General features: G+C 49.9%; 1 protein-coding gene across 1 annotated transcript in view; it reads right to left on the reverse strand.

The window, feature by feature from the left end:
* Positions 1-24,571, reverse strand: part of SLC6A17 (solute carrier family 6 member 17) — a 279,329-nt gene extending 254,758 nt beyond the window's left edge. Inside the window, exon 1 of the mRNA XM_069238337.1 lies at positions 23,710-24,571. The gene's annotated coding sequence lies outside the window, so the exon portion shown is untranslated. The remainder of the gene's footprint in view (positions 1-23,709) is intronic.
* Between the last annotated feature and the right edge of the window lie 2,739 nt (positions 24,572-27,310).

Genomic DNA, 27,310 nt, shown 5'->3' on the forward strand with positions numbered 1-27,310 from the left:
GTTTGCAGTGATCCACCTCTGAGATCCCCTTTTTTAAAGAAAACAGTGCAAACTGCTTTTGATGCGGTGACAAGGGCCCTTTGGGGGTGTGAAACCCCTTTTGCTCGGATTAGAAAAATCACAGCTGCCGCTTTAGGTCAGACAAGTGCAGGCGCAAAGCATTAGTATATCTGAGCCTTGGTCACTCTCCATTATCCTGACCACCATCTGTCTGTTCTAATCTGCAGCATTCCTCGACCATCCAATCATCTTTGCCAATGTGCCACACAGAAAAGGCAGAGATGGAAAAAGATCAGAACTTCTTTACTGAGTACATGACTACAGGGCGTATGCTAAATCCAAATCCACCCACAGACTGTGACCTAACCGTTCCCACATGCCCATCACTGGAACCTCGCTGCACTCAGCAATGAAATGCACAGGACAGGGGTGAGACTCACACACATGAAGGCATGAGACAAAGACATACAATACACTCAGCGCCGGGATGCTCAGTTTTGAGCAGCTGTGTGCTTTAGCAATCGACTCATTTATTCACTTCTAACATTCCCACTGTAAAAGGATGCCTTGAAATACTATGTACCATATCTCAGTGTGAAAGTACTGGGCACTCTGTCTTTGGTGCCCACGCCCTGGTATGAGCATGCTCTACTCTGCTAGACCTTTGTCTGGGGTCCATGCACGGTGCCAGACCATCCCCAGGATAGAGTACTCAGTCCTGCGACATGGGAGTATGTGATATGTTCCACCTTGATGACTGCACCTTGCCCTCATGCCCACTAACTGACTGGAAGGTCAGCTCATTCAGCGTGGTCTGAACTGACAAACACAAAGAGTCATCAGTGAGAAACTGCACAGAGGCCATTCGAAATGCTTCCTTTGATTGCCCAGTCCATAGCAGCAGCACGTATGTCTTACAGTCCATCCTTCACCTGTGATCGTTTACCCACAACCGCGTCTCCTTCGGGCAGCAAAGAGAGCAAATGTTAAAATCTTAAACAGAGAATTTGCTGGCCACAGTGCTGAAACTGCCAGAGGCTGACATCACCTCCGTGGTTAACACTACCTCTGAGATGTAACGTTTGCCCCATGATTCTTACTGTGTGATATTCTTCAGCTTTTTCTGAATATGTGCGTAGTTGTGATGTACAGAGTTTGTAAGAGCAAGAAACGTGGTTTCTTCTGAGTGCCGTATTGTCATGTGAAATTATTTACTTTTTCATCGTCATACCACGTTTAACCTATTTTATGGAAAGGAGAAATTACATTCATAAAGTACTGAACGTTTATATTTATAGATGCTGTCAATAATTGTCATACTGCATTGGTGCCAGCAGGGCTGTTTCAGGGCATGGGCGAAGTGGGCAAGTGCCAGTCCCCCCATCTTCCAGAGAGCCCCCCCTTAAACTGATGGGATTCTTCGCCTGGCCATAACTGTTCGATAAAAACGTGTTGTCTAGCTTTCAGTCCACGAAGTAATGACCTTTTCTGATTGACTTAAGCAGCTGCAGAGGATTGCACTGTGCAGTCCTTCTCTTGCTTCTGCTGCCCTCTTCCCTACATTTGGATGAGTTCCCGGCCACTCTGCGAAGTGATCATTTACATTTATGTGCTGTTGAATGTTATTCGCATAATCCTCTAAGCTTCCGGTGCATGAAATGAATTGCCTACATGTTCTAGTGTTTGATAAAAGTACCTGGAGGCCAGTTATGTTTGGCACTTTACAAAACTTTAAAATGTTAACTTAATAATAGTCCATGGTACACACGTAAAGCTTTCCTTGAGGGCAGTGTGTTTTTTAGGTTCTAAACTCTGCTTGACTTGTAAACCGTTAGAGATGGACTCTATCCATCAAGAGAGCAAGCAAGAGAGCATGGACACCATCATTATGAGAAGAAGATGGAGATGAATAGGACACATCATCAGAAGAGATCAACACTCCATCACAAGTATAGCTCTCCACTGTCCCCAGAACGCAAACAGGAGACAGGAAGGCGAAAGAACTGTGGAAACCGAAAAAGAAGGCCCTACACTACAGTTGGGGCACCATACAGAAACTTGCTCAAGACAAACAGAAGGGGATGTCCTTCATTGCTGCTCTACATGCCAGGCCCATAGATAGATGAGTAAATCACTTTACCAACCAGAGCAACTTACTAAGATGGCAGCCTTCTATCCATTCAAAGGATGGTACATTGAGTACCTTTTTACTGGTTGTTAGTAAAATCTGTTATTTACAGCACTTAGAAACCACAGGAGTGTGGCTTGAAGCTCTTCATAAAAAAACAAGTGATTATTAAAAATCCTGCATGCTCTTATATATATTTGACTAGGGTGCCAAAGCTACCTCAGGGCAATAGAGAGTCGAGCGACTCTCTTACTAACAAAGTCATTTATTGGATTTGCTCCCAGAGGAACTGTCTTTCTGTTATCCGGTCTGATATATGTGAGGCACACAGACATAATCAGTTAGGGTCGGATTTTGATTATATTTCGATTCTTTTTAATGATAGCAGTCTAGTTAATGATCTCCTGGCCTTCGATACACGGACAGGTACACTATGTAGAGATAGGGAACCAAAACTTAGACTCAGTAGTCAGCCGCCTGGGGCCCCGCTATGCAGAGGATGTTGTACATCTGGAACTATTGTAGCCGGGGTTATTCCCTCTTCAGATAATTCTGCAACATCTAATTCTGAGAACCCTTACCCCTTACTTTCTGAAACAGATTGACTGATTACCCCCTGTATAGTACTTCCTAAAAAAGTAAATGACAAGTGTCATCCTATAGGGACTCCACTTCCCGTCTCTTTAATGAGATCCAAATTAACAACTACGCCTCCTAAAATCAATATTATATCTTGGAACGTAGCAGGAATTAAGTCAAAGTTGGATGACACGGAATGGGTAAGCCTTATTAACAAACAAGATATCTGTCTTTTTCAAGAAACCTGGACTGCAGAACAGTTATCTATACAAGGCTTTACAACCTATTTTTCTGCTGCCCAACCTGCCTCTGGTGGCTTTGGAAGACAGATAGGAGGGTTAATGATTTTATTGAACAACAAGCTAGAATGTGACCACTCTATGATAAAGTTTAATTCTTATGATCTGCTGGGTGTGCAACTTATTTTCCGACCCGGATTCAGGCTGATAGTTCTGAATACCTATGCAAGATCCGTTCCTCGTGGGTCAGAATCAATGGTTCTCACCCAGTTGACGGACTACATAGAGCTTTTGGACCCTTCAGATCTCCTGATCATAGCAGGCGATTTCAATTGTTCCTTTGTGTTGGACAATACTATCAGCAATCTGACTACTGAAGAGGACGAACATTGTGGTATTCCCCAATCTAAGGAAATGGTGTTTTCTCCCGTTTCCTGTGTTGCATCTCAGTTGTCTTCCCTATGCCTGAAACATGGCCTGAGAGAATGTAACGGCCGCACTAAATCTGATTCAGAGCGAGCCATCACTTTCAAGCGAGGGCTTTCCTTTAGCACTATTGATTATATCCTGGTGGACATTAGGCTATGGTCAAGTTCACTGGACATGGAAATTTTATCTCGCTTGGATAGCGATCATAATCCTCTGTGCCTTGTACTGACCAACTATGCATTTTTAAGAGTCCAGCACACAACGATTACTAATGTCCCACTCCCTTACCTGAACCATAGACGTTCTCGGGTCTGTTGGCCAAAGGTTGAATCCAATCCGTACTTGATTGGGGAAATATATTCATTATTTTTAAAATTCTTTATAGATTACGAGGATCAAGAAGCCCTTGATATTCCTATTATGGCTATCCACATTAAATTGGTGGATTCCCTACAGGGTATCTTCTATAAGGAAATCCCTTCCAAATCGAGACCAGCTGATACCCCCCGTAGGGATTGGTATAATCAAGATTGTGAGCGAGCAAGATCTAATCTAAACAAGGCTGTAAAAAACTCTACTCAAGTGGCTATTAAAGAGGCCCGACGTAGGTATGCTAATGCCCAGAAACAAGCAAAAAAAGACTGGGATAATGAGATATGGTAGAAGCTGCTTGCAGCAGTTAAATACAAAGATGATAGTTCCTTTTGGCGGCTGCTGACCTCTAGTTCGAAAAGGGGCAATGACGATATCGGTATGTATATACAGCCCGAAAGATGGGTGTCCTATTTTTCTGGAATATACGCTCTGCCCGCATCGCAAGCCCCGGAGGATCCTGGATACGATGAGTGTTGGGCTGTTAACATGACCTCAACTGAGAGCATTGTTTTTACCTTAGCCGAAACAATAGCTGCAATCAATTCTTTGAGGCCAGCAAAAGCCCCTGGTCCAGATAAGATCCCAGGGGACCTGTTTAAATCAAAACCAAAGATATGGGCATGGTACATCAACTTACTGTCTAATGCCATAGCAGCTGGTAGCCCTATTCCAGATTCCTGGCGTGGCGCAGAAATAATACCGATTTATAAAAAGGGTGATGTAGGTTCACCTGCAAACTACCGTCCAATCAGCCTTATTGATATCCTTCAGAAGACGTTTGCTAAGCAAGTCTTAGATAGGCTTATCGATTGGATCCAAGACAACCAAATTTTATCCCCCTTACAGGCCGGTTTTCGGCCTAAAACCAACACCATGGACCAAGTCTTCAGACTGTCATTATTATTTTGGAAGTATGTCACCCTATCTAAGCAAAAACTTTATGTTGCCTTTGTAGATCTGAGATCTGCATTTGATCTTGTCCCAAGAGAGAAACTTTGGGGAGTATTAAATAAAATTGGTACCCCAGGAAACTTAGTGCATTTAATGAAAAGATTACATGAAAAAACATTTGCACAAGTTAGATGGGGTAATCAGGGGGAACTCACCGATAAAATAGAGATTAGGAGAGGAGTGCGTCAGGGCTGTGTTCTTGCCCCAACGCTATTTACATTGTTTATCAATGAGGTGGTGCAAGTCGTTTCCAACTGCCAAAATGATGCTCCATCCTTGAATAACCACAAAATTCAAATTTTGCTATTTGCTGATGATTCCCTCCTGATCTCCAGAACTCCTATGGGTCTCCAGGCACTTGTGGATAAGTTTAGTTCATTCTGTGTTGACTATGGGCTTGAACTCAACCACAGTAAAACCAAACTTATGACCCTGGGCTGTGGCCCCACAAAGAGATACTCAATTTTTTATAATGGAACCCCCCTAGGTATGGTAAGCTCCATAGATTATTTGGGGGTGAGAATTAGTAACAACCTGCATTGGGGGCCCCAAATCGATAAAAGCTTAGCTCTTCTGGCACAGAGATCTGGGGCCATTTTACGCTTTCACAAGTCCACCTCTGAGAGAGTGATTACTCCAACTATTAAAATTTACCGAGCAAAGGCACAGAGCGCTGCGGTCTATGGGGCAGAAATTTGGGGGTCCTCGAACTCTAGCAAGCTAACAGTGGGGGAAAACAACTTTGTAAGGTCAATCTTGGCCTGTCCTCGTAGTACCCCACTGCTGCCAATGTTCTGGGACCTCGGCCTTCCACGCATTTCAGATGTAATTGCCCTACGACCATTGCTTTTCTGGGTCCGTGTATGGACCACCCCTGAGCTATCCACATACAAGGAGTCTATTCAAGACCTTTTAGTTAGACCAAATGTACTTAACATTTCTTGGTTTAACCACATCTCAAAATGGTTTCATAGATTGGGTCTTAGTGAGTTTTGGAGTCATCCAGAAAGTATAAGGAAGGATCAGAAGAATCATCTGAAAACTGTTTACTGGATACATGTCAGGGAAAACTATCTGCTGTGCTCAACACACGGCAGATTGACGTCACAATTCTTTGATTTTAAATGGTATCCATATTTGGAACCATTTATGGATACAATTCTTGATCCATTAAGTAAGAGTCTATATATTCAGTTCAGATATGGTTGTCTGCCTCTTAAGTCCTATGGCAGTACGCGGAGTGCGATCCCAAGTCCTGACACTTGCCCGAGTTGTAATCAAATTTCAGAATCTATTGTACATTTCATGTTTATATGCCCTGCCTATTTGATTGCGCGTCGGAAGTGGTTACGATCTGTGTACAGTAATATGGGGATGAGACACTGTATTGTTGCCTTAAGGATCATGATGAGGGAAACTTCTCTCCCTCTATCTTGTGCGGTTAGCAAGTATATTGTAGCTGCTTGGCATATACGTACAAAACTTTTGGGGAAACAATGATGATGAGGACCAAATGTTTAAATAAAAAAAAAAAAAAAGTGTGTTTTAGCTGCCAAATTTTAAATACACACCTAGACTGAAATAAAACCCCATGTTTAATTTAAATGTTAAGTATTAGGGGGTTTAGTGTCTTTTTTAAGGAAAATAATTTTATGTGTTTTAAGGCTGACATATATGTTTTTATCTCTTTCTTATCTTTTTTAACCTAATTCCTATCTGCTTTTTTCATTTAAATGTTGGTTGTTTTGCTTTTATGGTTGAAAGTAACCGAATAAAGCTATGTGTTGATGATGAAGTGATTATTAAAAATCCTGCATGCTCTTATTCTGCACTGAGCACACTGCTATGTTGTGTGCTATGGCATGCTATAATATTTGCAAAATGACACATGACACCTTTCAAGGAGCATGAAGGGTAGTAGCCCCAAGAGTATGAGGCAGGATTCAGATGTTTAATTCCTTTGTACACCACTATAAAATAAATGAATATATCACGTTCTATAGCATGAAATAATTTTAATACAGCAAGCAATAGGTTGTATTTTTCTAATTAGAGCCTAAGGCCCTCATTATAAACATGACGGTAATGACCGCCACACCGGCGGTGGCGGTCATACCGCAAACGGCATGGCGGCTCAGACCGCCATATTTTGAACACAGTAGTGAGCTGGCTGCAAAGAAGCCAGTTCAGTACTACCCACCACCAGGCCAGAATCGACCACCGGGCTGACGGTAGACCCTTTCGACCCGGCGGTGGAGGCTGGACTGGCGGTGGGATAATGATCCCATTCCACCAGGGATTTCCTGGTGGGACACCCCGCCAGGTAATCCCTGGCGGAAAGCATACAGGTGACAGGAATTCTCTTTCCTGTCACCTCTATGTGACACACCAGCCCCTTGCCACTACACCCACCCCCCCAAGCCCCCAGAATTGCCCCCACCCCCTGAACCCTGAAAACCAACCCCCCATTCCTCCTCCCTCCAATCTCCCTGTAGGCCTCTCAAAACCCCCCTTCACTATCCCCCAGCCCCCCACCTCCATACAGTTTCCCCTCAAACCCCAACTCCCCACATCTACATGCACCCATATTCCTACATGCACACATGCATTCATACACGCAGACCCACATCCCCCCTGTGGCTCCATGCGTCAGAATATGGCAGGATGCCTGCCGCCGCCACTGGCGGTCTTCCATCGACCGTCAGCATAGTCGGAGGCGGGCTATCCCGCCATGTTCATAATGAGCAATACCACTGCCCTGGTCAGTGAACTGCTCTGCCTCCCGTAGCTCCACCTGTAAGTAGAGCCCTCATTCCTCTGAACTCCTGACCCTTGTCAGGAGTTCAAGGCCCTCCTCCACCCTCAGGATTCTGCCTGCACCTCATCCCTGGTGTCTAGTGCGAGAGCTCTGTTTTCCTACTAGGCTGCGCTCTGCCTCTCACCTCCTTTTCTCTGCTTCGCTCTCTGTGTGCTCTCTCTTCCGTGTCTGCCACCTTGTGCCCCTTTTGCTATTCGCTCCCCTCAGTGCTCCTTTTGACTTTTGCTTTCACTCTTTCTTTGCTTTTCCCTCCACTCCGCTCTCTGTGTGCTCTCTCTTCCGTGTCTGCCCCCTTGTGCCCCTTTTGCTGTTTGCTCCCCACAGTGCTCCTTTTGACTTTTGCTTTCACTCTTTCTTCAATTTTCCCTCCACTTCGCGCTCTGTCTCTCTCACTCTTGCTCTCCCCCTTCTCTCTCTCCCCTACCACTACTGCCCCTGCGGCCCGCCCCCCTCCTCTCTCTTGCGCTGCACTCCCGCCGCTGCTGTCCCTGCCCCCTTTTTTTCACACCGTTTTCACCCCCGCTCCTGCCTCCAAGCTGTCCTCTCCTCCCCACCACTGGCACGCCAAAGGCAAGCTCGTCTGCACCCGTCCACGTCTGGACCACGCCCAGCACCGGAACCCCCCACCGCCACAACACCGGACTCCACTACGACGCCACCACCCTCCACACATGCAACACTGGCCGCTCATCCACCTGCCATTAAGCCACCCCGCAGCTCACCCACGGACCCTTCTCCTGCCGGAACTGAACCTTCACCATCCTCCACAACAATGACCCACCCACCAAGGCAGGACGCAACCATCTCAGATGCATACACACCATCGAACTTTGGAATCTACTCTACTCAACCTCCCCAGACGTCGCCTTCCTGAGGATACCTGGATGAACCGCTCCTCAGCGCCCGACATCGCCATAGCCATCCTGAATGGCTACAAGATCACCCACACGGGCAACACAAACAGACCAGGAGGAGGAATCGCCATCGTCCACAAGAATACCCTCAGAATCACAACCAGCACCCAAGACACCCTCAGCACCACCAAACACTTGCACTTCCAGATACACACTGACCTAAACACCACCCTCAGAGGGACCCTCGGTTACAGACCTCCTGGCCCCCGACAGCAGTTCAGCACTCCATCACCGACATCATCAGCATGCACGCCCTCGCATCCACAGACTATATACTCCACGGGGACTTGAACTTCCACCTCGAGAACACCAACGACAACAACACTACCACCCTGCTCGACAACCTCGCAAACATCGGCCTCAAGCAGCTCGTCACGACACCCACCACTCTGTAGGACACACGCTTGACCCCATTTTCTCCACCAGCAAACACGTCTCCTTCAGCCACACCACCGAACTCCACTGGAAAGACCACAGCTGCATCCACTTCTCCTTCGAGAAATCCACAACACACCATCACCTGCAACGGATTCCCCACCGCAGATGGAACAAGGTCACTAAAGACCAACTGAACACTACCCTCTCCTGGAACCCACCTATCGACACCACTGACACAGCAGCCCACAACCTCAGGCAATGGATCAACGACTGTGCCAACACTCTCGCCCTGATCAAGAAACCTTCCAACAGACGCACCGACAGAAAGGTCTTCTGGTTCACCGCCGACCTCCAAAAATCTAAGCAAACATACCGAAGACTAGAAAAGAAGTGGTGCCAAGATCAGACACAGGACAACCACACAACCTTCAAGAACGCCATCCGCAGACACCACCAACTCATCCGAACCACCAAGAAAACCGCCATCAAAGAACGCAACAACAACAATGCACACAGGTACAAGGAGCTCTTCAACATCGTGAAGGAGCTCTCCAACCCCGGCTCCAACGTCAACGACATCCCGCCATCACAAGACCTCTGCGACTCCCTAACCACCTTCTTCTGCCGCAAGATCGCAGACATCCATGACAGCTTTAGTACTCAGACCCCCCCATCAACCACCAACACCACAGACTCACCACCCACCAGTCTCCTGCTCTCCTGGACCCACATCAACGACAACGATACCATTGAAATGATGAACACCATACACTCCAGCTCACCATCCGACCCCTGCCCTCACCACATATTCAACAAAGCAAGCTTCTTCTTCGCACCCCAACTCCAGAAGATCATCAACAGTTCCTTCCAGACTACCACCTTCCCAAAGAGCTGGAAACACGCAGAGATCAACGCACTCCTCAAGAAACCCAAGGCGGACCCAAAGGACCTGAAGAAGTTCCAGCCCATCGCCCTGCTCCCCTTCCCAGCAAAAGTCATAGAGAAAATTGTCAATAAACAACTGACCAGTTTTCTCAAGGAAAACAACACTCTGGACCCATCCCAATTCAGGTTCCGCAGCAACCACAGCACCAAAACTCCCCTCATTGCCGCCACTGACGATATCAGGACCACACTTGACAACGGCAAAGCCGTGGCCCTCATCCTCCTGGACCTCTCAGCCCCATTCGACACCGTCTGCCACCACACCCTACGAACACACCTCAACAACACAGGAATCCGCGGCAGAGCCCTGGACTGGATCACTTCCTTCCTCACTGGCAGAATTCAGAGAGTCCGCCTCCCTCCATTCCGCTCTGAAGCCACCAAAATCAACTGCAGCGTACCCCAGGGAACGTCCTTCAGCCCAACCCTCTTTAACATCCACACGGCTCCACTCGCTAACATCGCCCAATCTCACAACCTCAACATTGTCTCATACGCTGATGACACCCAGCTGATATTCTCCCTCAACAAGGACCCCGCCACAGCCAAGACTAACCTCCATGAAGGAATGGAGGCCATCACCGAATGGATGAAGAACAGCTGCCTGAAACTAAATTTCGACAAGACTGAGGTCTTTATCTTCAGCTCCACCCCCTCCGCATGGGACGACTCCTGGTAGCCTGCTGTACTGGAAACACACCGACACCCAACAACCACACACGCAACCTGGCATTCATCCTGGACTCTTCACTATCTATGACCCAGCAAGTCAATGCCATCTCCTCCTTCTGCTTCAACACCCTCTGCTTGCTTTGGAAGAGCTACAAATGGATCCCCACTGAAACCAGAAGGACAGTCACCCAAGCCCCCGTAAGCAGCAAATTGGACTACAGCAATGCCCTGTACGCAGTAACCACTGCCAAACTACAGAAAAGACTGCAACACATACAGAACGCCTCCGCACGCCTCATCCTGGACATTCCCTGCCACTGCCACATCGCTGCCCACCTGAGAGTCCTACAATGGCTCCCCGTCAACAAGAGAATCACGTTCAAACTCAACACCCACACTCACAAGGCACTGCACAATACCGGACCAGAATACCTCAACAGACAGCTCTCCTTCTACACCCCGACCCGACAGCTATGCTCCACTGACCTTGCCCTCGCCACTGTCCCACGAATCCACAGAACGACCGCCACCAACAGATCATTCTCCCACCTCGCCGCCAAGACATGGAACACTCTTCCCACCCACCTGCGTCAGACAAAGGACCTACTTACCTTCAGGAGACATCTCAAGACCTGGCTGTTCGAGCAGTAGCAGCCCCTCCCCTAAAGCGCCTTGAGACACTCACGGGTGAGTAGTGCGCTCTACAAATACTCTGATTCATTGATTGATGAGGGTGTAAGTATTGTCCCTAATGCTGCTTTCATTCCCTCACTTCCTTTATTGAGTTGAACTGTCTATCATATCTCCACTTTCTCTCTATTTTCCTACTCTCTCCCTTTCTTCGTCATTTCCTTCTATATTTTCTTATCTTTGCTTGGGCATTTACTCCTCCGCTTTAGCCAGCTCTGTCTAACCTTTCTGTTGTTTCTTATTTTTCCCTTTCTCTGCTCCCTGTGATATGTCATATATAATGAACATTGACATAGCGTGCAATGTACACTGCAAAATTAACGCCCCCTTAGGGCTCAAATCATGTGCTTAATTATTACCATATCGGTGGTAGTCTTTAATCAACCTTGCCATGATGACAGTTGTTTGCATTGGGATCCAAACCTGTGACTTATGGATATTTGCTAGATCTCTGCAACAGGAGCTCCTTCAACAATCTTCTATCCTCAAATAAATAATCTTTCCCCTCTTTTGAACCCCCTCTTTTTAGTCTTTCCTTTACACAAACCTCCCTTCATACTTGCCTCTAATATTCCGATCACTTTCAGATCCTCCATTCTCCCTACCTCAGATCTTCTTTTCTCTCATGTTCTATGCCATCCTGCCCGCTCTCTTTCCTGTATCCCGTCTTTTTTCATATCGCCAATAGTGTGCAGAAAATACATTCATTCTCACTGAAGAACTTGTTAAAAAGCCCTCCACTTGTGAGCATCAGCACTTCTGTACAATGTGATATTTACTGTCAGCATAAGTCCATTAGACATGCCAAACAATGGCGTGCTTTGGGGAGGCAAATACATTTAAAGTTGTTCCAAACGGGGGAGCGGGTGGAAGGGTTTATATGTTTTGCCCAGGGCCCCAAAATTTCTTAAGATGGCTGTGGGTGCTAACGTTTATTTCTCCTGGTATAGCACTTAGGCCCTGACTGCTAAGCCCAAAGCCCCATCTTCATAGGTGAGCCAAGGAATGTAAAATCCCCAGTACATAGCAAATAAGATACCAGAGAATGCATGCAATACCACTTATGCAACTTCTGGATACTCCTCTCTTCCTTCCCACATTTGTGAAATGTTCTGACACACAGAAGGCTCAAAACACACTAATCCTAACATTAACATTTATAAAGTGCGCTACTCACCCGTGCGGGTCTCAAGGCGCTAGGGGGGGGTGGGTTACTGCTGCTCGAAAAGCCAGGTCTTGAGGAGTCTCCGGAATGCGGAGTGGTCCTGGGTGGTCCTGAGGCTGGTGGGGAGGGTGTTCCAGGTCTTGGCTGGCAGGTAGGAGAAGGACCTCCCGCCCGCCGTGGAGCGGCGGATGCGAGGGACGGCAGCGAGCGCGAGGCCAGAGGAACGGAGGAGACGGGTGGGGGCGTAGAAGCTGAGGCGACGGTTGAGGTATTCCGGTCCCTTGTTGTGGAGGGCTTTGTGTGCGTGGGTGAGAAGTCGGAAGGTGATCCTTTTGCTGACTGGGAGCCAATGCAGGTGTCTCAGGTGTGCGGAGATGTGGCTGTTGCGGGGTACGTCGAGGATGAGGCGGGCCGAGGCGTTTTGAATACGTTGCAGGCGTTTTTGGAGTTTAGCGGTGGTCCCAGCATAGAGGGTGTTGCAGTAGTCCAGGCGGCTCGTGACGAGGGCGTGGGTCACGGTTTTTCTGGTGTTGGCGGGGATTCAGCGGAAGATCTTGCAGAGCATGCGGAGGGTGAGGAAGCAGGCGGAGGACACAGCGTTGACTTGTTTGGTCATGGTGAGAAGAGGGTCCAAGATGAAGCCGAGGTTGCAGGCGTGGTCTGAGGGGGTCGGTGCGGTGCCAAGGGCCGTGGGCCACCAGGAATCGTCCCATGCGGTCGGGGTGTTGCCGAGGATGAGGACTTCCGTTTTGTCACAGTTCAGCTTTAGGCGGCTGAGCCTCATCCAGTCTGCGACGTCCTTCATGCCGTCTTGTAGGTTGGTCTTAGCGCTGACGGGGTCCTTGGTGAGGGAGAGTATAAGTTGGGTGTCGTCGGCATAGGAGGTGTTGATGATGTTGTGCTTGTGTACGATGTCGGCGAGGGGGCTCATGTAGACATTGAAGAGTGTCGGGCTGAGCGAGGAGCCTTGAGGTACGCCGCAGATGATCTCGGTGGGGTCTGAGCGAAAAGGTGGGAGGTAAACTCTTTGAGAGCGGTTTGAGAGGAAGGAGGCGATCCAGTCCAGGGCCTGGCCTTGGATCCCGGTGGAGCAGAGGCAGGTTATTAGGGTGCGGTGACAGACGGTGTCGAAGGCAGCCGAGAGGTCGAGGAGGATGAGGGCGACTGTTTCACCGTTGTCCATCAGGGTTCTGATGTCGTCTGTGACTGAGATGAGGGCGGTTTCAGTGCTGTGGTTGGTTCGGAATCCGGTTTGTGAAGGGTCGAGAAGGTTGTTGTCTTCCAGGAAGTTGGTAAGCTGTTTGTTGACGATCTTCTCTATTACCTTGGCAGGGAAGGGGAGGAGCGAGATGGGGCGGAGGTTTTTCAGGTTGCTTGGGTCAGCCGTAGGTTTCTTTAGTAGGGCGTTGACTTCGGCGTGTTTCCAGCTTTCGGGGAAGGTAGCAGAAGAAAATGAAGAGTTGATGATGGCCTGGAGGTGCGGGCGATGATGTTGTCGGCTTTATTGAAGATGAAGTGAGGGCAGGGGTCCGATGGGGCGCCGGAGTGGATAGAGTTCATGGTGGTTTTGGTTTCTTCAGTGTTGATGTGGGTCCAGGCGTTGAGGGTGATGGCCGGGGGTGTGGGATCGGTGATGCTTGGTTGGGTCTGGTGTCTGAAGCTGTCGTGGAGGTCGGTGATCTTGCGATGGAAGAAGGTGGCGAGGGAGTTGCACAGGTCTTGTGAGGGCGTGACGGCGTTGGCGTTGGGGGTGGAGAACTCTTTAACGATGCTGAAAAGTTCTCTGCTGTTGTGGCTGTTTTTGTCCAGTCTGTCGGTGAAGAAATTCCTTTTGGCTGCGCGGATCAGGTGGTGGTGTTCGCGGGTCGCGTTCTTGAGGGCGGTCATGTTGTCAGCGGTGTGGTCCTTGCGCCAGGTTCTCTCGAGGGCGCAACAGGTTTTCTTCGATTCCTTAAGGGTGTCAGAGAACCAGAGAGGTTTTTTGGTGTTGGCCTGTCGATGCATGCGTCTGAGGGGTGCAAGGTTGTCTGCGCAGTTGGTGATCCAGTTTGTGAGGCTGAGGGCAGCGTTGTTGGGGTCATCAGTGGTGAGGGTGGGTTGGTTGATGGTGAGCGCGGAGAAGAGCTGTTCTTCAGGGATTTTGTTCCACTATCGACGAGGGATGGGTTGAGTGCGGAGGTGGCGGGTCTCGCGTCGGAATGTGAAATGGACACAGCTGTGGTCGGTCCAGTGTAGAGCGGAGGCGTGGCTGAAGGAGACGTGTTTGCTGGCGGAGAAGATGGGGTCTAGCGTGTGTCCGGCGATGTGGGTGGCGGTGTTCACCAGTTGCTTGAGGCCGAGGTTGGCGAGGTTGTCGAGCAGAGCGGTGGTGTTGGGGTCGTTGTTCTGTTCCAGATGGAAGTTGAGGTCGCCTAGGAGGATGTAGTCCGGTGAGGCGAGGGCGTGCGGAGAGACGAAGTCGGCGATGGAGTCGCTGAAAGGGGCGCGCGGTCCGGGGGGATGGTAGACGAGGGATCCTCTGAGGGTGGTCCTGGGGTCGGTGCGAATCTGGACTGCAGGTGTTCGGCGGCGAGGGGGATGTCTTCGGTGGAGGTGGTGACGCTGATGGAGTCTTTGAAGACGATGGCGATTCCTCCTCCTACTTGGTTGGTGCGGTCTTTCCTGGAAATCTTGTAGCCTTCGGGGATGGCAGTGGCGATGTCAGGGGCCGAGGAGGTGTTCATCCAGGTCTCCGTGATGAAGGCGACGTCCGGTGCTGTGGAGTCCAGGAGGTCCCAGAGTTCAACGCCGTGCTTGTGGATGGATCGAGCGTTGACCAGGATGCACTTGAGGTGGTTGATGGCACGTGGGCTGGTGGTCGTGGTAGTTGCGTGGTGGAAGATGCGTTTGCAGGAGTGGCAGGTGAAGGGTCCATGGGTGCGTTTGGGGTGCGCTTGGAAGCAGGTGTTGGAGCGCCCTGGGTTGAGGGCGTGGAGGGTGGTGGGGTCGTAGCGGAGCAGCGGGGTTTGGGAGAGCTGGGGACCAGGGGTCGTGGCGCTGGGCGCGGGCCAGGCGCTGACGGGCGCAGACGGGCTTGCCTCTGGCGCGCCAGCGGCGTGCCCGCTGCGCGCGGCCGCCATAAGAGGGAGGAGGGGGGGAGGGGTCAGCTGGGGGCGAATGAGAGCTGGGGGGCGGGGGCGTGCAGGAGGTGGCGGCGGGAAAGCGGAAGGGAGGGGGGGACAGGTAGAGGGAGAAGAGCTGGGGGAGGGGGGGTTCAAGGGTGGAGGGGGGTGAGTTTTAGGAAGTTTAGGAGTTTAGGGAGAGAGATAGGAGTAAGGTTGGGAAGATACGGGAGGGGGGGTTGTAGAGGTGGGTGAGGGTGAGAGGTAGAGAGAAAGGATAGGAAGATAGGGGTGGTAACAGAGGGGGTGGAGAGTGGGGGGGAAAGATAGAGAAATAGGTAGATAGGAGGAGGTGGTGAGTGAGGGAGATAGATAGTGAGATAGAGAGATAGGTAGATTGGTAGATAGGAGGAGTGAGGGAGGCAGATGGTGAACGGGGTAGATAGGGGTGATAGAGAGGGGGAGGCGAGTGAGGGAGAGAGATGAGACAGGAGCAGGAGGGCAGGCGCGGGGAGAGCAGAAGACGGAGGACGAAGAAGCAGAAGAACAGAAGACAGAAGATGAAGAGCAGAAGAAAGAAGCAGAAGAACAGAAGACAGAAGATGAAGAGCAGAAGACAGAAGACGAAGAACAGAAGACAGAAGACCACAGAAGAAGGTACAGGAGACGAAGAGCAGAAGACAGAAGACTACAGAAGAAGATAAAGAAGAAGAGGAGCGCAGAAGACAGAGAAATACAGATGAAGGTGAAGAAGAGGAGCACAGAAGAGTACAGATGAAGGTGAAGAAGAGGAGCGCAGAAGACAGAAGAATACAGATGAAGAAGAAGAAGAGGGGCGGCGAGCGGCAGAGGAAGGAGCCAAAAAGAGGGACAGAGAAGAAGAGGCACACGCGGGTCGCGGTGCAGAGGAGAGGCTGAGAAGCACACAGATGAAGAGAGAAGACGGGGAGCAGGAGCGAAAGAAGAGTACAGAAGAAGATTACAGAAGAGGAGCGAGGAGGAAGAACAGAGAAGGAGAAAAGAAGCAGGAGAGAGGGTGAGTAGCGCGGGGCAGGGCGAGGGGCTGGGAGATGGGGGGTACTTACTGCGAGGTGGCTGGGCGGTCTCAGGAACCTGGAGGAGCTGGAGGAGCTGCAATGGCAGGGGGAGCGACCTACCCTTGGGTCAAGGGTCGCTACCACTGTCGCGCAGCGGCCGCCATAAGAGGGAGGAGGGGGGGGAGGGGTCAGCTGGGGGCGAATGGGAGCTGGGGGGCGGGGGCGTGCAGGAGGTGGCGGCGGGAAAGCGGAAGGGAGGGGGGACAGGTAGAGGGAGAAGAGCTGGAGGAGGGGGTTTAAGGGTGGAGGGGGGTGAGTTTTAGGAAGTTTAGGAGTTTAGGGAGAGAGATAGGAGTAAGGTTGGGAAGATAGGGGAGGGGGGTTGTAGAGGTGGGTGAGGGTGAGAGGTAGAGAGAAAGGATAGGAAGATAGGGGTGGTAACAGAGGGGGTGGCGAGTGGGGGGGAAAGATAGAGAAATAGGTAGATAGGAGGAGGTGGTGAGTGAGGGAGATAGATAGTGAGATAGAGAGATAGGTAGATTGGTAGATAGGAGGAGTGAGGGAGGCAGATGGCGAACGGGGTAGTTAGGGGTGATAGAGAGGGGGAGGCGTGTGAGGGAGAGGGATGAGACAGGAGCAGGAGGGCAGGCGCGGGGAGAGCAGAAGGCGGAGGACGAAGACACAGAAGAACAGAAGACAGAAGATGAAGAGCAGAAGAAAGAAGCAGAAGAACAGAAGACAGAAGATGAAGAGCAGAAGACAGAAGACGAAGAACAGAAGACAGAAGACCACAGAAGAAGGTACAGGAGACAAAGAGCAGAAGACAGAAGACTACAGAAGAAGATAAAGAAGAAGAGGAGCGCAGAAGACAGAGAAATACAGATGAAGGTGAAGAAGAGGAGCACAGAAGAGTACAGATGAAGGTGAAGAAGAGGAGCGCAGAAGACAGAAGAATAGAGATGAAGAAGAAGAGGGGCGGCGAGCGGCAGAGGAAGGAGCCAAGAAGAGGGACAGAGAAGAAGAGGCACACGCGGGTCGCGGTGCAGAGGAGAGGCTGAGAAGCACACAGATGAAGAGAGAAGATAGGGAGCAGGAGCGAAAGAAGAGTACAGAAGAAGATTACAGAAGAGGAGCGAGGAGGAAGAACAGAGAAGGAGAAAAGAAGCAGGAGAGAGGGTGAGTAGCGCGGGGCAGGGCGAGGGGCTGGGAGGTGGGGGGTACTTACTGCGAGGTGGCTGGGTGGTCTCAGGAACCTGGAGGAGCTGCAGCGGCAGGGAGAGCGACCTACCCTTGGGTCAAGGGTTGCTACCACTGTCGCGCAGCGGCCGCCATAAGAGGGAGGAGGGGGGGAGGGGTCAGCTGGGGGCGAATGGGAGCTGGGGGGCGGGGGCGTGCAGGAGGTGGCGGCGGGAAAGCGGAAGGGAGGGGGGGACAGGTAGAGGGAGAAGAGCTGGGGGAGGGGGGTCTAAGGGTGGAGGGGGGTGAGTTTTAGGAAGTTTAGGAGTTTAGGGAGAGAGATAGGAGTAAGGTTGGGAAGATAAGGGAGGGGGGGTTGTAGAGGTGGGTGAGGGTGAGAGGTAGAGAGAAAGGATAGGAAGATAGGGGTGGTAACAGAGGGGGTGGCGAGTGGGGGGGAAAGATAGAGAAATAGGTAGATAGGACAGACATGGACTATCATGGACTAGCCACACATGCACTCACCATAGCTCTCACAAATGCACTCTCTGTCATTGTGTCCGTGCTCCTTGAAATGCTTCATTCATTCACCAAAACACATATATGAACACTCGTACAGAAACCACCTACAAGTACCAACACAAAAAGACATATAACCTTACAGCAACACCCATAGCTGAAAAACACATACAGGGAGTGCTGAATTATTAGGCAAGTTGTATTTTTGAGGATTAATTTTATTATTGAACAACAACCATGTTCTCAATGAACCCAAAAAACTCATTAATATCAAAGCTGAATATTTTTGGAAGTAGTTTTTAGTTTGTTTTTAGTTTTAGCTATGTTAGGGGGATATCTGTGTGTGCAGGTGACTATTACTGTGCATAATTATTAGGCAACTTAACAAAAAAAAATATATACCCATTTCAATTATTTATTATTACCAGTGAAACCAATATAACATCTCAACATTCACAAATATACATTTCTGACATTCAAAAACAAAACAAAAACAAATCAGTGACCAATATAGCCACCTTTCTTTGCAAGGACACTCAAAAGCCTGCCATCCATGGATTCTGTCAGTGTTTTGATCTGTTCACCATCAACATTGCGTGCAGCAGCAACCACAGCCTCCCAGACACTGTTCAGAGAGGTGTACTGTTTTCCCTCCTTGTAAATCTCACATTTGATGATGGACCACAGGTTCTCAATGGGGTTCAGATCAGGTGAACAAGGAGGCCATGTCATTAGATTTCCTTCTTTTATACCCTTTCTTGCCAGCCACGCTGTGGAGTACTTGGACGCGTGTGATGGAGCATTGTCCTGCATGAAAATCATGTTTTTCTTGAAGGATGCAGACTTCTTCCTGTACCACTGCTTGAAGAAGGTGTCTTCCAGGAACTGGCAGTAGGACTGGGAGTTGAGCTTGACTCCATCCTCAACCCGAAAAGGCCCCACAAGCTCATCTTTGATGATACCAGCCCAAACCAGTACTCCACCTCCACCTTGCTGGCGTCTGAGTCGGACTGGAGCTCTCTGCCCTTTACCAATCCAGCCACGGGCCCATCCATCTGGCCCATCAAGACTCACTCTCATTTCATCAGTCCATAAAACCTTAGAAAAATCAGTTTTGAGATATTTCTTGGCCCAGTCTTGACGTTTCAGCTTGTGTGTCTTGTTCAGTGGTGGTCGTCTTTCAGCCTTTCTTCTTGGCCATGTCTCTGAGTATTGCACACCTTGTGCTTTTGGGCACTCCAGTGATGTTGCAGCTCTGAAATATGGCCAAACTGGTGGCAAGTGGCATCGTGGCAGCTGCACGCTTGACTTTTCTCAGTTCATGGGCAGTTATTTTGCGCCTTGGTTTTTCCACACGCTTCTTGCGACCCTGTTGACTATTTTGAATGAAACGCTTGATTGTTCGATGATCACGCTTCAGAAGCTTTGCAATTTTAAGAGTGCTGCATCCCTCTGCAAGATATCTCACTATTTTTGACTTTTCTGAGCCTGTCAAGTCCTTCTTTTGACCCATTTTGCCAAAAGAAAGGAAGTTGCCTAATAATTATGCACACCTGATATAGGGTGTTGATGTCATTAGACCACACCCCTTCTCATTACAGAGATGCACATCACCTAATATGCTTAATTGGTAGTAGGCTTTCGAGCCTATACAGCTTGGAGTAAGACAACATGCATAAAGAGGATGATGTGGTCAAAATACTCATTTGCCTAATAATTCTGCACTCCCTGTATGAAACCCTGTATAAATGTGAGCATTGATGTATACTGCACACCTGAGGAAGAGAAATAGCACCAGACTCCCCTTCCACCAACACAGACACAAGCATACTAGGTGTTTAACAAAATTGCACCCTCAGCAAACACACATACAGCAATAACCACATGCAAACAGATAACCTCATAAAATGGAAAGCATGAAGTAGAAACAGAAACTATAACCCCAAAAAGCAGTGCTGAACTTGAGCCGGTGTTTCCGGTGCTCAGCACAGACACTGTGGCCCTCATTACGAGCCTGGCGGTCTGTGACCGCCAGGCTCGCGGTTGGCGGGAGCACCGCCGACAGCCTGGCGGTGCCCCTTAGGGCATTCTGACCGCGGCGCTTTGGCCGCGGTCAGTGCAGGAAAACCGGCGGTCTCCCGCCGGTTTTCCGCTGCCCGTCAGAATCCTCCAAGGCGGCGCAGCATGCTGCGCCGCCTTGGGGATTCTGACACCCCCTACCGCCATCCTGTTCCTGGCGGTTCGCCCGCCAGGAACAGGATGGCGGTAGGGGGTGTCGCGGGGCCCCTGGCGGCCCCTGCAGTGCCCATGCCAATGGCATGGGCACTGCAGGGGCCCCCGTAAGAGGGCCCCGCTTGTATTTCACTGTCTGCATAGCAGACAGTGAAATACGCGACGGGTGCAGTAGCACCCGTCGCACCTTCCCACTCCGCCGGCTCGATTCCGAGCCGGCGTCCTCGTGGGAAGGTTGTTTCCCGCTGGGCTGGCGGGCGGCCTTAAGGCGGCCGCCCGCCTGCCCAGCGGGAAACTCAGAATGCCGGCCGCGGTCTTCAGACCGCGGTGCGGTATTCCTGCGGCGCAACTTTGGCGGGCGGCCTCCGCCGCCCGTCAAAGTTGTAATGAGGGCCTTAATTTGCAGCACCAGCTCTAATGACAGTCCATCACATGTTGGTGCTGTCTGTCTAATTTTGAGATGGGCACAAGGACGTTTAATCATTATATGTGCATTTAAAATGAATAAAACCAGCCATTCTTATAGCTTTTGGTGGCCTGGAATAGTCTGAGCCATCACACTTGTAGGGGTGCAATTTATTAGTTGTGTTGGCACTGTCATTGTCAGCTCTGGCAGGGGCAATGGATGGTCCAAGCTGTAGTGGCCTCCTGAGAAGGGCGTGGGCACACACTTTTTTATAATTTGAGCACTACGTACACCCATAAATCCTCATAATGTCAACCATTGCACAAACATGCACAGACCAAAAATCCACTGACAAATGTAGACAAACGCAAGTAGCGACACGTACAGTAGAGTGATGAGCAAGTACACAATCCTGCATCACTAATATACACACACCACCTACTTCTCACCTGCGTCCCATCACAAAACAAAACACACCCACACATTGCCGTATATCTGATAGTCTAACAAATACAGCTTTCCTCTGAACATACCCTTCATCACATGCACAAACATAACTTCTTTTCTGTCTTTCTCGCACCATCAGCATGACAGCAAGCGTCCTTGGAAACAAATGCAACCGGTCGTGAACTGGGCGCGGCTTAACATGTAAACGAGTGAGTGTTGGTGCGCTAAGCTTTGCTCAGAAGCCTGCGACCAGTGCTTTTAAATGTCAGTGACCCAAATACCAAGGGTTCTAGTCTTGAATGCACCTCAGACCTCTTTATTCGACTACTAAAACACATTCTGCACCTTTATCGAAAGTCTTGTAAGTTCCTGCTTTCTCCGTTTGGGACGGGGTTTCCGTCGTTTTCTTCCTCCGTCTTTCTAATTTGTGTGTTTTTCCCTGTCTTGCTCTCAGTAAATGACTGGTGAGAAAAAATGAGTACCAGTCCCCAAAAAATTAGCGCTGTTGGGCCTTACCAGAAACAGCCGACTAAAATTAAGCACTAGAACTGGGGGAGAGGAACATTCCTGGATAAGCTGCTCATACCAGCCCCGTAGGGTAGTGAGTGGTAAAGAGAGGGAGCCTGACAGTCTCCAAAAGGATTTGGAGGGGGCAAACCATGCTTATGTCTTCATCAAAATTGTGCACGTCCCTTAGGGCTGCTGCTAGGCTGAGTAGCCTTTGAGCCCTCCGTCCTTGCACCCGTCTTGCCCTCTCCCAATGGGGTTTCCTATGGATCACATGCCAGTGCAGCCGTGCACGCACTCACGCCACTACCCCCACACAGGTGAGCTCACACCACGACCACTGCTACACGGTGAACAGAGAGCAAGCATCAAATCACACGCTGAGATTCAAGGTCAAAGCCTCGTGGTTAGAATGCGTCCTCCCGTGACTCTCTGCACCGCCCACTCTTAAACACACACGCACACCCCAAATGTCCAGGGCTTCTCACACTCACTTCCGTTCCCCTTGAACCTATTACCCCAGACCCGCTCACGCCAGGACGCGCTCGTCGTTTACCAATGCTGGCACAGACACGAGGCTGCCAACTCCTTACACACAATAATACAATAGGTAGTAACAGTTACACAGAAAGCTCCTGTCTGGTGGGTTAATGAATGAATGATTCTTTATCGCGCGCTTTGAACTCTCCTCAGATAGATATAGCCGCAGAGACCCGGGCAAAATACTTTTAGGCAGGCGAAATCTTGCAGCGTTTGTGAATGCTGAGATATTTCACTAGCACACATCTTTGAGTGTATCCAGCCGCGGAGGACAGGTTCGAGCAAGATATACCTTACGGGAATATTTTGTGCGCCAATCACTCTCCTACTGGCTCCTCGCGTGACCTTCTGAATACGAGGTATCCCCTTGCGTTCAATTTTCACACGAAATATAGACAAGAACGTTTCACAAAATCTAACCGTTTTGCAAAAAAATTGTGAAATTTAGTGAAACGTTTCCCTCCTCTATGCATTAGTAGCCCGTGTAGTCAACATTATTGCATTGAATGTGGGGATTCGTGAGTCATAATAATTGGAAAAAAGAAGTGTAAATATCAATATGCAAAATTTTAAAAAAACTGTACATGGTGAGCTCTGATTCAAGTTCAGAGCCCCCACCCCCAATCGCCTCTGCGATCACACGTAGATAGTATGCCCTCTTTTTCAGCACATACACAACCTCCTCCTGCCACACAGAGCGTTTACCGCCTTATATTCACAGACCACCCTCACGTAAAAATGCACACAGGCACTCTGCACGCAGAAGTGCATGTGCACGATTAAGTACGTATAGAGAGCGCCATCCCCCTAAAGCAGGTGCACGTGTTCAAGTCTCACAGAACCCACACCTACAAGCACACGTAGCTGCCAAAAGGCCGTGTCACGTGACACCTTCAGCAAGTGGAGCCTTTTTTAGCCATCCAAACTTAATCCGGCACTTGCAGCTTCCCTTTCTAACCAGGCGTACTTTGGGCTGTTTTTCAAAACCAGTAGCGGCTGAGGATCTAAAGCATCACTCCGGGGTCACTAGGCAGCGGTGCGCGCACGCACACAGACAAGTATGGATGCTCAAACTGCTCCAAGTTAGACACACAAATACAGTTCCCAAGAGTGCAACAGGTGTCATGACATCGGACCCAATGGTGCGACTGGCATTCTGCGCCCAATTGTGAATGATTTTCTAATGCATCTAGCAGCATGGGGCCCGTTATCCTGGTATTTCGACCCACACACCTCCCACCACCTCAACTACACACAAAACTCCACTCATTTAAAAGAGGTCACAGATACGCGCGCGCGCGCACACACACGCGCGCGCGCCCACACACACAAAACTGAGCGCGCTCCTCTGGAGAATTGGGGCTGAAGCCTACCCCCTTTGTCGGTTATACAAGTGCCACTGGCACACTGTTCTCGCGTTACAGGGGCAGAGATGCTGAGGTGTCAAGACCCGGGCCTTACCGTAATCCAGATCTCTGCCAAAGGTGATAGCAAGGGAACAAGGACTAGGGTGGCAGGAGGAGGCGGCCCGTCAGAGCTGGCACTGCGGAATCAGACACACACTGTTCGGTGAAGCCGCGCAGCTGGCCCAGCTCTAAAACCCTTTCAGGAAGAGAGATGCGACATCCCAGAAACCATGGTGTGGCGTGACCAAAGGTGTCCTGGTTCTCTAGTCTGGCCCCTTTTCTCGGGTCTGGCGGGACCTGCGGTTCCCTGCATCGGAGATGTCCCGATTCCCCTCGATCTGGCAAGATGAGAGGTGTCCTGGTTCCGCTAGTCTGAGGGCATCAGAAATGTGTTGGCTCTTCTGGCCTTGCTGGATCAGAGATCTCTCGGTTCCTCCGGTCTGGCGGCCGGGCAGATGACCTGGTTTTCGTGGTCAGTAGGGCTCAGAGATGCCCTTGAAACTCCGTCCTGGCAAGCCTAGCACGCGTTTGAGCCCTCAAGTCCCCGGTAGGCTTTCACAAATAGCATGGTGGGGACGTCGAGCTGAGCACACCGCCGGGAATGGCCCAGTTTAACGGCCACGGCTGAGGGAGAAAGGACGCTGGGCTCACCTGCTCATGAACACTGCTGAGGATGCTGGATGCGCACGCGGCCGACTGGGCTCAGCTGCCCACACTCCCGAGGGAGGATGCTGAGCTGCACACTCTGCCGAGGATGCTGCTCACACCGCTCTCAGTCACTCCCGAGGATGCTGAGCTGCACACTCTGCCGAGGATGCTGCTCACACCGCTCTCAGTCACTCCCGAGGATGCTGAGCTGAACACACTGACGAGGATGCTGCTCACACCGTTCTCTATCACTCCGAGGATGCTGGGCTGAATGAAGTGAGTCTCCACAGCACCAGCAGGAGTCGTGTGCGCACACCCAGCGTCAGAGCCTGAGCTGAAGGAAAGTTACAGAGCGTCCCCCATCCCTGTGGTGACGACATTCAAGCCTAAGGCTGCTGGAAATCTCGTGAATGGAATTGCCGAGCCCCCGGGGGACCTCGTTCCGCCTCCTCTGCTCCCCTCCGTACCCTTGTTAGCGATCGGACACCTCGATGAGGTAACAAAAGTGCGCTACAAGGAACGTCCATTAATTCTATTATTCTTCCCAGTCCCACATAGCCAGCAGAAACAGACCCACTCCAAACTCCAGCACAAAGTGCCCTCCACCTGCTTCCGCGACCAAAGAGGCACCCTAAGGTATTGAGGTAAGGAGAGGCATCGGAATTCAGTGAAGAAAAAACCACGAGAAAGACCAACCACTACATGAGACCATTTCGAGAATCACAGATTTGGGGCCCAGGCTGCACCCTTCCCCTCGCAGTCACGTCTCCACTCTTGCTAGAGCTCTATGTCGGTGCAATGTACCACAATCAATGTATAGGCAGAACTGTAAGGCCGGCCTCTTTCTAATACCGCCCAGATCCCGAGCAGGTGGTGCCATTAGATGTAGCTGTGCCTTCCTAACTTCAGTTTACTCTTGCCATAAATACACGACACTTATCACGCATCTGTGTTGCTCACAGGGCAATTTAAAATTAAGTTTGCTCTGCCACTATGGTTCTGAGTTTAGTAAACTCTTCTGTGCTTTATACAGTGTCAGGATACCCTTCCGGGTGACAGTGCACTCTACAAATCTGTATCACACAACATAATGTAGGTGTTAATCTCTATTATTGTGCTTCCTTTGAAGTATGAAAATCCATTTTCCTGAGTTGCCATCACAGCTATCAGTTCATCAATTCCTGTGCCAAGTGGGGACTGCAAGTGATCTTTTTAGTACCACTTGTTGGTTTGCCTAATCCTGCTTGCGTCTCTGGAAGGAGGTTGATGCCTGTTTCGAATTCCACGTTTGTGCTGTGTTGGCAGCATTGCATTTACAAGGTTTCCTAGGATACACCCCGTAGTATTTGATTCACATTGGACAGTTATATCTTATGATCTGTCAAGTTGTTTCCTTCAAAGTCTAGTGTCAACAACAGGAAATTTCAGCAGGGTTTTAAATTGGAAATGAGGCAAATATCTTTATCAATGAGTACTTTGCCCAGGCACCAGATTGGATCCAGAAACTTTCCCAGCCATTGCTTCCATAAGCTGGCATGTGGCACCATTGCACTTCATGGTGAAATCACCTGACCCCCAGAAGCGATGCACAGAGCCGTCTTTGCCGATGTCATTTCCCTTTTCCTCATTCCCTTCAATGCACATCCGGAGCATGACTCCTGCACCGTGTCACTTGTTTACCCGCTCTCAAAATGTTTCTTCTTCCTATGAAAGTATGCTAGCAATATATGCCCCCAAATCTACACGCATCACTGTGCTGCACCTGCAGGAAGCAAATATCAGATACAGACCCACGTGTCTTTCTGTCTTTGGAGCCTTGGACCCAAGCATGATTCAAAGTCTCAGTCGATATCCCCTTCTTTGGGTAAGTCTAAGCTAAAGTCCAAGGGCAATTCTCAACACAAATAGAAGCAGCCTAATGTGGAGTCCTCCCCATCACTGCTTCTCCAGGGAAAGAGCTCACAGAAGCATTCAAAAGGCCTAACTCCACACCTGTTGACTAGTTCGAATGCAATTCTACAGATGGATCCTTTGCACTTGCAATTGCCTGGGCCGCCTCCACTACGCGGCAGGTATAGACCTTAGAGGAGGTAATGCTGCAGTTTTTCTGAGGAATTTCGGATCTTCCTGGAGTGCTGTTGGGCCCCATAGCCCATTGTCGGTGGGTTCTACAGAGGTGCTGACTGACCTCGTTAGACTACTGCCCAGCCTCTCACTAGTGCTGGGCCACACCTCCACTCCTTTGCCAGAGGCCACACTAGCCCAAGCTGGTCTTCCATTGGCCCCAACTCCAATTATGGATCCAGAGCCGAGATCGGATAGATCCAGGCCAATGTCTCATTATCAGATTACTAAGGTAAAGGGAGTGGTGTTTGAGGACTAGCTGGCAAAGTCTCTGCTTCTTCAGCCATATTTTGACACCATGATACCTGGTAGTACCAGGGTAGTAGATATGGCCACCATAAAAAGAGTCAGTTCTCTTCTTCCTCTTTCCCTGACACAAATGCAGTCAAGCTGTTCTGATTCCCCTTTTAGGAGTCACCCACGGCAAGTGGCTGCAGGATATGCTGTTATGTGGTTATTTAAAGCAGTACATCCTGCAGGTTATCTTGCATGGTTACACCCTTCCCTTTTCTACCAAACCCTTCTACATTTCCTCCAGTATTCACTCAGACCTCAGCAGAATATGCCTCCATCCTAGCTAAAGAGATTCATTCATTGCTTGATAAAGAAGCAGTAGACTGCGTCACCGAGGAGAAAGGCAGCTGGTGCTACTAAGATTACTTACTGGTTTCCAAACAGAACGGTATGCTCAGCCCAGTTCTGGGCATTTGTTTATTAAATGCCTTACTTTGGAGTGGCAAATCAATGATGCAGACTCTGGTTTAGGTCATCTCTGTCTTAAAACCTGAGTACCGGACGCAGTCCTTGGACTTATATGACGCCCACTTTCATGTACCCATCCTGCAGTCCTAAATGTGGTTACGCCAATTCATAGTGGGGAAGCA

Source organism: Pleurodeles waltl, chromosome 6, assembly GCF_031143425.1.
Source record: "Pleurodeles waltl isolate 20211129_DDA chromosome 6, aPleWal1.hap1.20221129, whole genome shotgun sequence".
NCBI lineage: Eukaryota > Metazoa > Chordata > Amphibia > Caudata > Salamandridae > Pleurodeles > Pleurodeles waltl.